Source organism: Ambystoma mexicanum, chromosome 10, assembly GCF_040938575.1.
Source record: "Ambystoma mexicanum isolate Mex_15411 chromosome 10, UKY_AmexF1_1, whole genome shotgun sequence".
Taxonomy (NCBI): Eukaryota; Metazoa; Chordata; class Amphibia; order Caudata; family Ambystomatidae; genus Ambystoma; species Ambystoma mexicanum.
The window spans coordinates 1,010,460,048-1,010,477,048 of NC_090932.1; positions in this window are offsets into that span (position 1 = coordinate 1,010,460,048).

Here is a 17,001-nt window from a genome sequence, read left to right on the forward strand (position 1 = left end):
ATGGATGCAAGTGGAACATGGAAAGAGTGGCCATGTTTGAGAGAAGGTCCAGCAAAGACGGAGAGTCTACCAGACAAGAGCAGTCTGGTAGTGCAAGAGAGAAAGCAATCACACAAGAAGACCCAGAGGATGTTGGTCAGTATGAACCTGCTCAAGAAACGCAACAAGTGCCCGACAAGGCGAGAGATCATGAGGACAGGCTGAACGAATGAGGGGCAGAACAGTTAGAGCAAAGCAATGAGTTGGAGAGCACACCACAAAGTGGAGAAGACAGAGAGAGCCATCCCTGGAGACATTGGAGAAGACCTATGAGGTATGATGACTTCATGATGGGCTAGCACCAACCTGCTCATTGAAAGGAGGTATGTAGAGCCATGCGCTTGCGAGATACGGACCACCCGTACTCTTGTGAGATGTACGGTGCGCAAGAGCGTGAAAGGACAGTCACAGCATGGGTGGTGCATCTGAAGGATTTCTCCCGGCACTCCTCCTATATGAAGGCCAAATTGAGCTCCCAGCCTATCAGAGAACTGGTCCCCTACCAACAGTATATTAATGACATAACAGCAGTGAAGCAACTGCTGCTTGTATATATATATTTTTTTTTTTGTTTTTTTAATCTAAAAGATTTTTTAACAAACGGCAGCAAGAACTGCCCGTCAAATTTGGCGGTCAGATTGGTGGAGCGTTTCCTGAAGCCTGTCGTGGGAGCAGCACGTTGAAGATGTGGGTCATGATGTTTATTGTTGCGAGCTGCCATGACTGTTTGTCGCCGTCTATCAGTTTGTTCCAGCACGATTCTTCGTCTTGTAAGGTAAAGTTTGTGAAAATGTCTTTCAAATAGGTGCGTCGAATGTCTGTCGTTGACGGACAGGTCAGAAGAAGATGACGTATGGATTCCTTTGCCGAAGTTGATTTGCAAAGCCGGCAACTGCTGGTAGTAGATAGGTGTCTGATCGATAGAATTTCGTTAGTTTCCAAAAGATTTAGTCTTATTCTTAGGTAGTAGTTTCGCGCCAATCTGTTCGGAAATAGTTTCAAGTATGGTTGGACACTATCAAGTTTCTTGCAAAAGACTGGTAGATGGTTGGTGAGTTTGTATCGCATAGCCGTATCGGTGGTGAGAATCCAATCCAGTTCTTTGATTTTTTGGTGACTCTGACTGGATTGTTGATAAGGTCCTCCATGCTACAAGCCACTGAGTCTAGGATGGATAAGATTTTTGTTTCCCAGTGAGTGAGCATTCGACAAGTTCCAAGACGAAGTTCTTCACTTATCAACTTGTAGGCGTATGGGGCGTCGTTCTGGATGCACTTTCGATAGAGCAGGACGCTATTACAGTCGATGGTTGCTTTCAATGATGAAAGCGTGAGTTCACGTCTAATCAGTGTTATTGGCGTGGATTTAGGGAGACCTAAGACTGTTCTCCAGAAGGATGCTTCCAAGTTCTGCCACAGGTCTTGGGGGATGGTCGGCATTGCGTCCACACCATATGTCAAGGATGGTATGACTTTTTTTTTGTAGAAGTCTCGTACTGGTATGATTGAAAATCGGCCGAATTTAATATCAATGGCTTTTCCTTGTGTCGCTAGTTTTGTGGTTTTTCCACGAAGTGCCTCTTTCATCGCGTTGTCTCTTTGAGTGCTGTCTAGAGTGACTCCGAGGTATTTAAAACTATAGACTTTCTCGATAGTTGTTTCGCCTAGTCTTAGCGGTAGGGTGGATTTCTTTTTTGCGGATTTCTCAATGACCATCATTTTCGTTTTTGATTGGTTAATTTCCAGATTGTTTGTCGTCATGTATTGTTGTAGGTTTGTTAGTTGCCGTTGTAGTCCTATCGGAGTGTTGTCCAGAAGGATTAAGTCGTCTGCGTATAAGAGCCGACTGATCTGATCTCCTCCGAGTTTGGGGGGGAACGCTCGAATCTCTTTTTCTGTATCTTGGAAATCGCCTAGATAGGACCAAAACAGGGCGGGGGCCAGGGGGAAGCCCTGTTTGACTCCTCTGGCTGTTGTTATCTCTTCAGTTAACAGTCCTTGTTGGTTCAGGCGTACCCGCATAGAAGTGTTGGTATATAGGGCTTTGATGGGGTTAAGTATGTCTGGGGGACATTTCCATAGAGCCAGTTTCTTCCATAGTCTTTCCCGGTCCACCTTGTCGAAAGCCTGTGTCAAGTCGACAAAGGCGATGAATAGGCGTGGACGGCCCTCCATGATTTTGCTTTTCAGGGTACTCAGTATTAATATGTTTGCATTTGTCCCCAGATTTTTTTTGAAGCCAGTTTGTAGTTTGTCGTGGCAGGGAGCTTCATTGGCCCAGGTAGTGAAATGGTTTAGCAAAAGTGACCCAAACAACTTTCCTATTGGGTCAAGGAGAGCGATCGGACGATAGCTAGTAGGGTCTGACCTATTGCCCTTCTTAAAGATAGGTACCACGTTAGCACATTTCCACGTTGGTGGAATGGTTTTTGTGGCGGAACATCGTCTGAAGATTTGACTCAACAAGGGCGCCCAGGTTTCCGGGTGTGCTTTTAAATCAAAGTTCGTGATGCAGTCAGGGCCAGGAGCACGAGATGGTTTCAGTTTTTTGATTAAAGTTATGATGTCTTCGATGTTATCTAAGCACCTCCAAGCGGTGTCGTTATTTGTCGTCCTAGAGGTTACTGTCGAGGTACGCTTAAACAGGGTGCTGAAGTACTTTTCCCAGGCCAACTGGCCAATACCGTTCAACTGACTTGGGCGCGCACCTGGCGTTGTTGAGTGTAAGAGGGACCAGAAGTCTCTTGCGTGGTTTCCTGTTATAGCTTTCAGGATGTCTTCTGCATCTTGTTGGTAGAGCTTGTGCCGGTGGCCCTTTAACCAAGTTTTGTATTTTGTAGCTGCTTCTTTCATGATGATCGTGGCCTGTGGGGGGGCAAGTTTTCGTGCTAGTCTTTTTGTCTTCCTTAGCTCTCTTTTTCGTTCGGCGACCAATTTATCATACATATGTTTTTGGTCGACTGCCATTGGCTTTTTGGTCTTTAGTGGGACTCTACAGACGGTCAACAAAGGTGTGTAGTCAACCGCCAACGTGTGTAGATGTTTGGCTCGGTCGTTATAGAGCTTTGAAATGGTTGTTATTGCCTTTTCCGTGATCCTGAGTCTTGTCCCTTGAGCGTTAAGATCGAGTTCTGCACACATTGTGTGGTTTTTCGGCGGATTAGTTAACCAGGTAGTCTCCAGCAGATTGTGGTCACTTTCCCTTGTTTTAATCACTTTGAAGGAATTAATGTGTAGTAATAGAGGACGTGATACCAGAATGTAGTCGATTGTGGAGTTTGAATTCGCTCCTTCCCATGTAGGGAGTCTGTTTGGGTCAGCAAAGACTTGATCCAGGTTGTCGAAAGATCTCGATTTCATAAGGTTTTGCCATTTGATGGATCTCTGGTCAGTTGGACGTTTTTTACATTTGGATGCCTTTGACTTTTCGCTTTGCTGGCTATGGATGTTTAGATCTCCGCATAGGACTACGTAGTCTGGGTGGTGTGTGACTTGCGCCCAGTCCAGTTCTTGTTCTATTGTTTTGATAAATTTCCCACACTCGACAGTTGCCGGGTTCCAATAGATGGTGACAATTCTGATTTTCTTCGTTGTTAGTTTATTTGATTTTTCATCTGTTGTTTTCCAGTTTAGTTTGACCATCATCATGAAGTGATTTTCTTTTATTTTATATGAGTCCGTTAGGCCTCGACCACCGCGGATTGCGATGAGCAGCCCCGCTGTAGGGCGGCCTAAGAGGCCCTTCTTGGCCACCACTGTGTGGGTCTCGTAGCCGTCGAGAATTGGGGGTAGAAGAAGCCATGTCTCCTGAAGACAGATAATGTCGTAGACTGTTAAGTTCGTGGATCCTGGGGTTGTTAGGTGAAGAAAACCTCGGGTGTTCCACGAGCACATTTTTATTTGGTCTTGGGCTTTGGGGATCTGATGGGTGTAGGTGTTGCTGAGAGATCTTCTCTTGGGTGGCTATTTTTGTAAGTTTTGTTTAAGGGCTTTCGGCAGCCAGGACCAAAATGAATGGGGAGGTGAGGGTTGAGATGTGCTTACAGCCCCCTGGTATGTCTCATATTGGACTATCCTTTGGAGCTTTGGAAGTTCTTTTGAGTATTTGGTTATTGCAGTTGTCGTAGGTTTTTCAATTTTCTTGAGCGCTGGAGTCGAGTTTTCCAAGCTTTTAGCGGGTCTAGTGTGATTTTGCTTTTGGTTCGCTTTGCTCATAGCTGGTTTTTGGACCCGCACGGGGGTGTTTGCTGTTTTTTTTCTGGACGAAGGCCGGGCTTGGTGTGACGATTGATAGTATTCAGTTTTACTTTTGGGCTCTTGAGCGTATTTGTTTTCTCGACAATCACGTGGATTAATTTCTCTTGATGACCTCGTAAGGTCATATCCCATAATTAAGAGTTCTTCAAGGGCAGACTTGAAAGCGTTGTTTATTGTTTGTGACGCTATGTATAAATGAGAAATAGCTTTGGGACCCTTGTGGCTAGGGTCGACAATCTGGAGGTCGGCTGATTTGACTGAACTGAGTGTCGGGATATAACTAAACAGGTCCATCACTCCTCTTCTGTTTAGCATCACTTTGTCAGTGTTGCCCGGTATCTGCTCAAGTTTCCATATCCATCTTGTTTGAGTTTTTGAATGATATTTATCAGTTTTTGATTTGTAGGTTGTCCTCGTAGGTTCCTTTACATGGTTTCTGGTTTGTGATTTCTGCGACTGAGCTTTGAGTCTGCAAGAAGGGGGGCTACTGCTCGATCTTCGGGTAAACCTTATTGGATGCCGACAAGGTTGTGCTTCGCGTTTATCGCTTTCTGGCTTGTAAGGTTTGGAGTTCAGTTCGGCTGCTTGTATATATGTTGATGCTCTAAGGAGCAAATAAAGCCCTATCTCCTTCGAATTGCATGCGAGATGTGTCATTTTACTACACAAGCCTCAAGTCAATGTGAAAAATGATATGCCACAATCATGTACGTATACAAGTGACATTGATCCTGCATTTCAACATAGTAAATATGCAAATGCCTCCACGCTATTCCCCAGAGAAATGCTTTGGAATCTGATGGAACAACCATCTGAAGTCCCCATGATTGTTACCCTGGGCAGGCAAATATGGGCCAGAACTTGCTTCCTACGACAATTGAAACACCCCTACACTCCCAATACTCCCATCCTGGTTGACGCCTGCAAAACCCAGACGGACCTTGCGACGGCCAGAAACTGGGAGAGAGCCGGAATTTACACATGGGGCGATATGTTTGAAGAAGGCATATTCAAAGAACTTGAATCGCTACAAGCTAACGAAGGAATCACAAGTGGCCAATTTCTGTGGTACCACCACCTCAAGAGGATGGCCAAAACAAAACACAATGGACAGTCTGGCCAGAATAACCTGCTCCAGACCCCCTCCTCCAGGAAATGTATGACCTAGCAGATGGCTGGAAACCGGTCTCCCGCCTATACAATAAATTGATCGACAGATCCAACCCGAAAAGCGCACCACTGAGGCAAAAATGGGAAGCCGAATTGGAAATCACACTATCTGATAATGAATGTGAGCGGATATTACTATACCCCAAAGAGGTGTCAAGAAACATTAGATTCAAACAGGTCCAACAAAACGTTTTATATAGAATGTACATGACCCCACTAAAAGTTGTCACCTTCAATAAACAAGCATCTCCAGAGTTCTCTGGTGCGGAAATGACAATGATGACATGATTCACATGTTCTGGACTTGCATCAAGACGGCGAAGTTCTGGTTCAAGGTGAAAAACACCTGCACAAACGATGGACTAACAAGATATGAATGGCACCCAAAAGAATGCTTATTAGGGGCTCACCCCAGACTGAGCAAATACAAGCACCTAGTCAAACTAATGGACTTAGCTTGCATTCTCGCAAAGAGATCCATAGCAATGGCCTGGAAGTCACCTGTGGGTCCGAGGCATGAACGATGGCTTAAAGACCTGGAAAGATGGACGGAAGCTGAGACCAGAGCCTGGCAAGACGGAACTAACTCAGGCGGCGACAATGCTAATGATACCCTAGAAGCATGGAAGGCCCTACTGCGCGACATACAGTACGCCGCTGATTACAAACCCCCCTGAGAACACACCCCTATCAGCGACTGACTGCGAACCATCCGAGTATCGAAAACCCCTGGAACTCAACCCCTTGTGGCTTTGGAACCACTGGGCACCTGCCTCCCTCCTCACTTACATTGCCAAGAACAATATATTGCAACATGAAGACTGTGTTGGTTAACTGTTTGTTTGTTACGTTAATACTTGTTAACTATTAAAATATGTGTATTTATACAAATGCCAATAAAATACTTTACAAAAAAAAAAGTGTTTGCCCTGCTGTAGATTTCGGGCACGTTACACAATTATTTACAAACTCAGTTACCAGTTCTTGCAAGTTAGGCACGCACCATTGTTCGTTATTCTCTGTAGTTGCCTGCTCTTTTGAAACATGTGCTGGGTAATGCAGCTCATCCACAGCTTTTTGGATCAGCCTCTGGGCTTTGCCGGCTTCCCTGTACTGTTTGGTCTCCACACCAGGTCTGTAGGTGACAGTGAGCAGTCCCTCTTTTTCCATAAGTCCTGTTCGTGTTGGGGTGCACACCCCTGCAACTCAATCACTTGGACAATGGGCAATGCGTTAAATGGCTCCATGAGTGTATGGTGCTGCCTTTGCAGTAATGCCATCAAAGGTGCTTTACCCTTTTTAGAAGGCATGAACCATGTTGTGTGTAATGGGATATATGCTGCTTCTTTTGCTGCAGAGTCAGCCCTATCATTGTCTTTTGAAATTAAATCTTTGCCACTGGTATGGGCGGCAAATTTTATTATTGCAAGTTCTGCTAGGGGGCGGGGGGGACTGCCTCTATCAATCGGGACAATAACTCTGCATGTTGTATGGGGGAACCATCGCTATTCCGGAACCTCCTCCTTTCCGAGTGGGCTAATCCAGAATTCACAGTGGGTGTGAGGTAGGCTGAATCTGAAAAAAATGTTGACTGCATGCCCCTCAGACATATTCACTTCCATTATCATAGCTGTCAGTTCAGCTGCCTGTGCTGAATTATGTAGTGGCAACCTCATCTGAGCCCATAAATGAAATTCTCCTTTGTGATAACAAACCACTGCTGCACCCGTATTCCGACAACCCCTATTTGAATATATCATTGATGACCCATCGACAAACAACATCTCTCCTCCTTCTATGGGCTTGTTGTGTTCATGGAGTCGCCCCCATCCTGTCGCTATATGAGGCAAACTTGTGCACATACCTTCCCTACCTCTGTCGGTCGTGCTATGAATGTTGCTGGGTTGACAACCCGACACTCACTAGCTCAATTGCTGGATTGGACAAAATTACTTCGTACCTTGATGCTCTCTTAGTTGTCAATGTGCACTTCGATTTTTCTGGTATCGGAAAAAGCAAATGCTCCACATAGAGCATGACTGCGCAGCCCAGCATTATTGTTGCTGATTTCTTGATGGCAAATGCTGCTGCGGTGTGTGCCTGTTCACATGGGTCGTGGCTTTGCATTACTGGGTCTAGGTGACCATTGTAATAGGCCAGGGGCTTGTGTCTCTGTGGCTTCTTTTGAGTGAGGACAGCTGTCATCACTGTGCCATCAGAATGTGAAAACAGAAAGAATTTTTATTTATTGTCTCGGGTTGCTTAAACTGGTATGTGTGCTAACACTTCCTTGAATTCGGCAAATGACTCATTCATTTCAGATTTCCATTTTATGGGGCCTTTTGCCTTCTGTGCTTCTTTTAATCGCTTAATGGGCTTCGTAAATGTGGAATAATCGAAGACCCAGGCCCTGCAATAATTGCACAGGCCTAAGAATGACTGCATCTTCTTGACCATGTTTGGCAGTGGTGTACTGTATATCGCTTTTGCTCTCTATAGTGTGATATTCCTGCTGTCTACTGATATTATCTGTCCTATGTATACTACTTCTTTTTGGCAGTACTACAATTTCTTCTTGTCTACCTTGTACCCCCTTTTCTGCTAGCAATATCACAAGTGTACCTGAATCTTTTCTGCTCTGGTCCTCCATTGTGCTGCACACCAGGAGTGTGTCCACATACTGGATTACTGTGCTGTGCATTTACAAGTTGCATAGGTCCATCTGGATCACTGTACTGAGCACACTAGGTGACTCACAATACACTAAAACAAGTATGTTGGAACCTCGTCCTGCTGTAACTGAACACGCTGAGATACTGGATGCAATGGGATGAAATAAGAATGCATTCTTCAAATCAACGACTGTGAAGCATGTCGCTTCTGTAGGTATATTACATAATATTGTGGCTGGGTTTGGTATGAGTGGAAACTCTGCCTCCAATACTTTGTTCAAGGGGTGGCGATCTTCAATGAATCTCCATGCCCCACCTTTCGATTTCTTGACAGGGTAGATGGCTGTGTTACATGGGGATTGCCCCACCTTTCGATTTCTTGACAGGGTAGATGGCTGTGTTACATGGGGATCAATGACATTTGTGATGTCATCTTTGATGTCCTGGGTGTTAGTGTTAGCAGTGCACGGTGGCGGCGCGAGTTATGGTTGCTTATCTTACCATAACTGCCGAATTTCAGGGGTTTTTCGGTTTTACTTTGAACCATAACGTCCCTTTAACAAAGTTTTTTCAATGAATTTCATAGGTTTTTAGTAGCGCAACTTAACCATAACGTCCCTTTAACAAAGTTTTTTTTACTGAATTTCATAGCTTTTTAGTAGCGCAACTTAACAATAACGTCCCTTTAACAAAGTTTTTTCACTGAATTTCATAGGTTTTTAGTAGCACAACTTAACCATAATATCCATGACTTTATATACATGTAACATAGAACATACTAACTCCCTCGTAGTGATTTTCATGTCCGCGGACTACCGCCATGTCCGCGGCCATATCGAAAATCTGAGTGTGGTGAATGTAAATTTAAATATTGTGCCCCATTTCCCCTTTGAAGTTGGCTCTGAAAAGAGCCGTTTTTTTTTTTTTACAGATGCTTGACAGACACCTGTTATTTTGTATTTTTTTCTTGTTTTTTTTTCTTACTTTACTCCTAAAATCTTTACATAACCTTCTCCAAAGCAACCCTTACATTCCAAAATAGAAAGGCATTTCCCGTAAAAGATAAAGAAATGCCATCTTCTTTAAAATTAACAGCATTACTGGCATCAATATTCTCATTGTTACAGAAGAACATACCAGCTCTAAGCATGAAGGCACACATGCCTCGGTTGATGACACACCTAGCAATGTTTTGCTGAGGACAAAAAACTGAACTATTGTCCCATATTGCCATAGGTAGTAATCCAGAAAAAATTACTTTCGCATTTGGAAGGATCTTTATTACGGCTTGAACCAAGCGTTCCAAATCAGTCAACAAAGTAGGGGCACTGACGTTGCCCAAATGGAAAGCACCATAGTGCAAAACTACCACATGCGAACTGTTCATCGTGGCCATATCCTCACAAACTTGTACAATTCCCTGTACATTGCAATCAGGCACAGTGATCCACACCACCTCCACTCCTTTCACATCAAAGTTCTTTGCAATATGCCTGCATTCAGCGTACTGCTGTAAACCATGCACAAACACATCTCCGAGCACCAACACCCTGACTTTCTCCACTTCTGCCATCTTCACCACACACAGTCTCTTTCAACACAAATCCACAACCTCGACATCTGATTGGCTGATCCGTACAGTCTTCTTTTCATGTTGGATTTCCTGGAAAAACCCGGATGTAGCACGCCCTGTCCACGAACAGCCGCGGTGTCCGCGGACGGTGTCCACTTTACTCTCTGTGCCATTCCCTCATTGCATACAGCTAAACAATCACACAATACTAATAACGTCCTCAGAACACCCCCATTTTGTGAATTTTCGAACATTTCAGGACAATTATTATTTCATTATTCAACATATTAACATTACAAATATTATACTTTCATCTTGTACTCTGCACACAATGCTATGTTTCTCCATTAGTAGCTCAGTATACTAGATAGAATACCATAATACAATGCTATTTATATCAATGCATCGTTCAAAGCACTAATAACGGTATGATATTTATTGCAATATCCTTGACACTTTTTTCGCAACATTATAATAAAAATCCCTAGTACACAAATTCCATAAAAAGTACATACACATGTGATGTCATCAGTGATTTCATCAATGACATTTGCGATGTCATCTTTGATGTCCTGGGTGTTAGTCTTAGCAGTGCATGGTGGTGGCGCGAGTTATTTTTCATAGCTTACCATAACTTGCGATTTTCAGGGGTCTTTCGGCTGTACTTAGAACCATAACGTCCCTTAAACAAACTTTTTTTAATATCACGCAAACAATATACAAACATGGCATGCAAAAACCAACTTCTCACAGATGGCTTTACACAGAATGTTGCAAAGTAAGAATTTATGCTCGTTCACAGTGAAGGTCAGCTGCTTCCATTTTTTTCTCGGGCCCCGGAGAGGCTCAAGAAGCGGACTATAAGGTTGTATTGTGTTTTGACCTTGACAGACAGAGATTGTGATGAAAGACTTCTCTTGAAGGAGTGTTGCTAAAACGTAAGAGAAGATAAGGATGACATTTCTGAAACGAAACCACTTTTATATATTATATCACTATGCGAAAGATCGTTCGCACACGCTGAGTCGTATTCTGGGACTGCACTACTCGTAGACAATGGAAATTGCAATTGTACTGTAAGTAACCCTTTAGATTATTTTATACCAAATATAATTACAATAGCGTAGCATTAAAGACCGCTCAAGTTGAACTTGTTCTTTGAAAGTGGCATAATGTTTTCTACCGCGCACTATCACCGCCAAATTGATCCCCTGTCGATTAGAGGGCTCGGAAAAAGGCAGACGACACAGGGTGGGTTAATAGCAATAATTTAACCGGTCTATAGGCGGTCAAGCGCTCTATTCGCTGTGCCACTTCACTGTAGCCTGTCAAGTGGCACAGAGAGTACAACGCACGCTTTGACATTCGTGCACAGCTTGCTAACGCAAGTTCGAATCCCGGCAAGGCCAAACTCAGCCTTTCATCCTTCCGTGGTCGATAAATGAGCACCACACACCGTGGTTAATAATAAGTACCGCTTAGATACCTCACGGTTCTTAGCGCTATATGAATGGGAAAATATTATTATTTTATTATTAACATACTCCGTTGCACTATCTTCGATAGCAAATAGTTTCATGCCCTAATAAATAAAATTATGATTTTTAATGAAGATCGGCTGGTGAGACTAATTTATGTTTTTTAAAACAGGTATGTGGCCCCATTTACAGACTCCAGCGGATGGGGTCTCAACTGCCAGGTGCAGGTCCAAATATGCAACTTCATGACCCTCACCATTTTATGGGACAATCGCCAAGGACCAATATGCCCTTACGCAGTACTAGCGGCTACAAACAACATACCAACCAATAGGGTGGTCTAATGGCTCGTTTTTGGAGCAACCTTCCGATTATCAGAGTGACCATTTACTGCTTTTATCATAAACCAATAGCCTATCTACCGCAAAGGAACAACGCGTGGCTCCAAATAAACTTTTGCTGATCGACAGCAGAGTCAATAGCAAATCGCTGAATATTCACTAAACATTTCATGTGAAATAAATATACTTTACCAAATGTACAATCCTGCTGTTTACTTTTAAACCACCGTTTCATATTCCGAATTGTGGCGCACTGAGTTGTAAGCTGATCTAACACCCTCTGTACCGCAAAGGAACATCGCGTGCCTCAACATGAACTTTTGCGGATCGACAACAAAGACAAATGCAAATTGCTGAATATTCTCTAAACATTTGATGTCAACTAAATGTACTTTACAAAATTTACAATCTTGCTGTTTGCTTTTAAATCACTGTTTCATATTCCGAATTGTGGCGCGCTGTGTTGTGACATAGTATGTGTTGTCTTCCGGGTTCTGTGTAAAGTCACTTAGGACTGGAGAGGACTGGGCGCGTTTGATGACGCACCCTGTAACGTCACGGAGAGAGGTGGGGAATATGAATGCTTTTATAATATCAGGCTTAGGGGCGGGAAATATGATTTAGTGTCACAAAAGCAAGTCAGCCAGGTCAATAGCGCCAGTCATAGGATTATCACATAATGTCGGCGCACACCAGCCGGATTTATCATTTCTTTAGTGGACAAAAATTCGGTTGACGCCCACAGGAATTTGTACTATTAGTGGACAAAAGGAGTGGTCTTAAAACACTTTCACCCTGACAACGATACAAACAACGTTCTCAGAACACCCCCATTTTGTGTAATTGCAACCATTTCGGGACACTGCGAGTGTTCTTAGAACACATTCAACTAGACAGATTACAATATGGACAGCGTCCTGAGGACACCCCCAGTTTGTGTATTTACGAACAATTAAGTACACCGCAAGTGTTCATAGCTCATTTTTACCTTCCTTGCAAACAAAAATGACACATACTCCATCCTCTAAACACCCCACCATTTAGTTTATTTACAAAATGTCAGAACAGCCGTGTTCTCCGCGGACAAATCGAATGCAACAAAAACGTCTAGCACATAAAAAAACAAAACATTGAACCTATCTCATACTCCCCCACCCTCCCCAAACACTCTTACACACCAACACAGGGCACTAAATACAATTTTTTATCCATGTTTCACCGCGCTGTACGCGGTCGACAGCGAATACAAGATGGCGGGCGCCACAGAAAATCTGACGCGCTCCACGCCCCTCGCCGTCCAAACAGCGAACACTTCACATGTCCACGGACATGACGCAAGGCCATGGGCCAATCGGGGTGCTGTCCACGGAGCGAACAGCGAAGTCCGTCCGCGAAGCGAACACAGATATCACTAATTTTTTTGCCTTACATTTTGGTCATTTTTAAAAAGAACTACTGGGCGGATTTACACCAAATTTGCAAAAGCATGCTTTTGGGACCAGGCTGCCGCTCCTGCCGCAAATTTGGTGTAAATCCGTCCAGCGGTTTCGGGCTGTAGCCGTGCGCAAAGTTTTTTCCCATTCAGTCTATGGGAAAAAAAGGTTTTGGGACCCCCCCTATAACCTTTTCCCCCCTGGACGAATCCTCACCAAACTTTGCAAAAGAATTCAGAGTGGGCCATATACTTTTTCTGCAAAGTTTGGTGAGGATTCGTCCAGGGGGAGCAAAGTTATAAGCCGCCCAAAAAGTGCTCTTCCTATGGAAACACCAACTTAACCATAACTACATGGCCACTACCGTGGCCATGTAATATATATATATATATATATATATATATATATAACCCAATCATAATTTGTTACTTGCACAAATCCAAAAAATGTAACAAAACATACCCAATACATACACCCTTATACCCTCATTCAACACTCTCCTCCCCTCACACGTTCACACGTTCTATTCACATCAGTCACACCAAACCAGCATCAATAGCCTTCTTCTCAAACTCACTGACCCTCCCCACAGGCACACCCACATATTCTTTATCCAACTTAATGGCCATCTTCACAGGCCTACACAATTCCAACTACCTGCTACTCTATTGTTAACATACAGTTACCTGGCCCCTCCTCCGGCCACTGAGCTCCTTCAACAAGACAGCATTCCGGTGTATAGAGACATGGAGGTGTTGTTGAGCCGGTTCAACGAGGCAGGGCTCACAATTCAGAGAACAGAATGTATGTTGAGGGTTTCTGAAGATAACTTAGTGGAGGCTGTTAGAATGGCACTGGCACCTGCTAACAAAGAGCAGTTATGGTTGTTTTTAGGTCTTGTGGAATGTTACCACAAATTTGTGATGGACGACAATGCTTAGGGCACTACTCAGAAAGGACGTAAGATTTGAATGGTCAGTTCAATGTGAGGAAAACCTTTTGGGTATTAAAGAGGATATTGCCAATGCTCCTACAATGGGGAATTTCGGAATTTCTGTTAGGGATGACGCACATTGCTCACTGTGGACGCCAGTAACTTAGGCCTAGGGGCAACATTAACTCAAAGTTCAGAAGGCATGGGGGAGCGGGGAGTGTATTGTGGCTTTGTGTCCCGTTCTTTAAGGAGAGCAGAGGTAAATAACTCGGTGAACGAGAGAGTGGCTTTGGCTGCATACTGGGCTAGTCTCCATTTCAAATGTAACTTTGCAGTATCAAATTCAAAATGGCGTCAGACTATAAGCCTTTGGCACATATATTTTCTTGAAAGGGATGGAAAATTCCTCACTACGTAACTCAAGCTGGTTGTTAGGTTTTCAGACATTGGACTTTGAGATAGTGTATTTGCTGGGGATCAAGAATGCAGGGGCAGACTGTTTATTAAGGCTACTAAACCCCAGGGTGGATGAGGGAATGGAAATGATGTAAGGCGATGCAGTGGTAGCCTCAGTAAGACTGAGAGCTGTTTCTAGTGGAATTGTGGGTTCGAGGAGAAGAGGAGGATGAAGTGTTGAAGTGTATCAAGAATGGACACTCAGTCGGTGGCCGTATAGGACAACTCTTAAAGCTGACTAGGGGCCTGGTATGAGGGTAAGGAGAAGTTGTGCATCATTGACACAAGAAGAAAATAAATAGAAGGTGGTGCCTCCAGTTGCTCTGAGAGAATCCATTGTTGAATTAGCCCATGGATGGCATCTAGGATTTAACCTTACCAAGAGAAGGCTAAGACAATTGTTCTGGTGGTCCGGCACTGGATGCCATGGCTAACAGAATGGTTAGAACATGTTTGGAATGTGCAGCTAGTGATGAATCTATAGTCACATGATAAGCATCTCTTCTAATGGTGTTAGCTCTGCAGGAGTCCTGGACGAAGGTAGCAGTGGATGCTTTAGGTCCAATTCAAGGTTTAGGTTCCGGTTTTAGGTTTATATATGTTTTAGTAGACTATTACACCATGTGGTTAGAGTGATGTGCTCTGAGTGAATCTTCCACTAAAGAAATTATAACATTTTCATATAATATTTTCTTTAGGGAAGGGTTTCCCAGTGAAATTGTAATAGACAATGTTGTGCAGTCCGTGTCAGAGGCTATGGGAGGCTTCTTAATGGGTTTGGCTATTAAGCACACCAGGACAGTCCTGTACCATCCCCATGCCAATGTGTTAGTAGAAAGATCAAACTGCCTCATTTGAGGGAGTGAGGGGCAGTGATTCAATTGGATTTGAACCCTGTCATATCATGGATGGAAGTTATCAGACAGATGGTTTAGGAGTATTGTACCACACCACATTCAGTAACAGGAACTGGCACTTCTCTATGTCCCAGTTGAATGGGGTTAGCCAAATCCATGGCTGTAGTTTGCGACAGCACATTCAGTGTGTAGGGGACATTTTAATGAATGGCTTAAGATCAAGCCACAACATTGGGCCGTAGGCAAACAGATAAACACAATTGGGGTCATTACAAGTTTGGTGGTATCCCGCCGGTAAATGCGATGGGATACCACCAAACTGTATCACTGTTACTGACACTCAGTCAAGCGGTATTACTGCCAGATTACAATTCCTGGCAATGGTTGTAAATCCCCATTCCATGGAGCCCCATTGACCTCCATGGGAGTATTTGCTGGTATTACCGCCACTGATAATACTGGTGCCGGTAACACAGGCAATTTGTGCTGGCAAGGCACTCAGATACCCCACCAACAAAGTTGTACTTTGCCTGTGCAGTAACATGCCGGTAAACGGAATTACCGGCACGTTATTACCACACTTGCAAAGTGATAATCACCCCCAATATGCTCAGGAGTAAAGTTTTTGGAACCAAAGAAAATATATGTGGGGAGGGATGGAGTGGTGATTATGGAAGGGGCGGAAAGGTTTGGTTCAAGGGACGACTGGTCAAGTGTGCCACAGGGCAAGGATTGACCGAGAGGGGCACACGTGATACACATAAGGGCAATGTTTGGAATCTTACCACGGAAGATAAGGGGGGAGTGAAGGCATTGCCCAGAGAAGTAAATGTTTCTGTCAGGAACAGCATTTGAAAAGGAAGGTGTCCACAGTGGAGGAAAGATTTTGTTTGCTAATAATGTTGTTTCCTCTGCCCACAGGTCAAAATCCCTCAGCCCTTTCCCCAGTGTGATGTTCCATTGTAAATAGTTTTTATTGAGATTGTTGCTGTTAAATTGTATGTAGGTTCATGAGTTGTACATAGTTACTTACCGACAGTCAAATATGTTGCTTCCAATCTGTCAGTGGTCTATGGGGAGGGTGTGTGTTGGGTTGTGTCTTCGGGTCATAGGGCTGGGAGAATGCTGGCAGGAGTCTACTAGAAGGCCGAGGATTTAGAATGGGTCTATATGGGATTTGAAAGAATGACTTTACATTGAGTAGAGGGAAAGCTGCCGGTGGGTGTAGGACGTGATTTTAAAAACAAAGTTATTTAGTTACCTGAAGGAGGGGCCTCTTTATAAAAACCTACCTCTCCTAACCCCAGAACTGTTTAAATTGAACAGCAGCTCCAGGCTATGCCATCAGATGCAATCCTAAAAAGCCGTCTTTGGGATTTCCCCAACTCTTTTAGTGTGGTAGCACCCTCAGCACAGCACTGGCCATCAGGTGTAATTCTATGACAAGACAGGAGGCTCATATTATGCATTACAATCTTTACTCTGAAACCACAGCAGCAAAGAAAAAAACTTTTACAAACAAAAAAGTTTCAACAACAGAACTAGATAAAGTTCAATGTCAATGCATGGGGAACTCCCCAAACCATCATGGAGGATAGGTCATACCCTGCAGGGGACCAATGAGCAGGGACCCTCCTTTATATATGTCCATTACTCTAACGCCAACCCCTCTTTCTTTGCTGCTGACACCACAGAGCTAAGTCACCCCTTTCAGTTGTGTCTTACATTGTTTGTCAGTAGTAGGCTTTATTAGTTTGAATATGACATATATATTATTTATATGGTAAACATG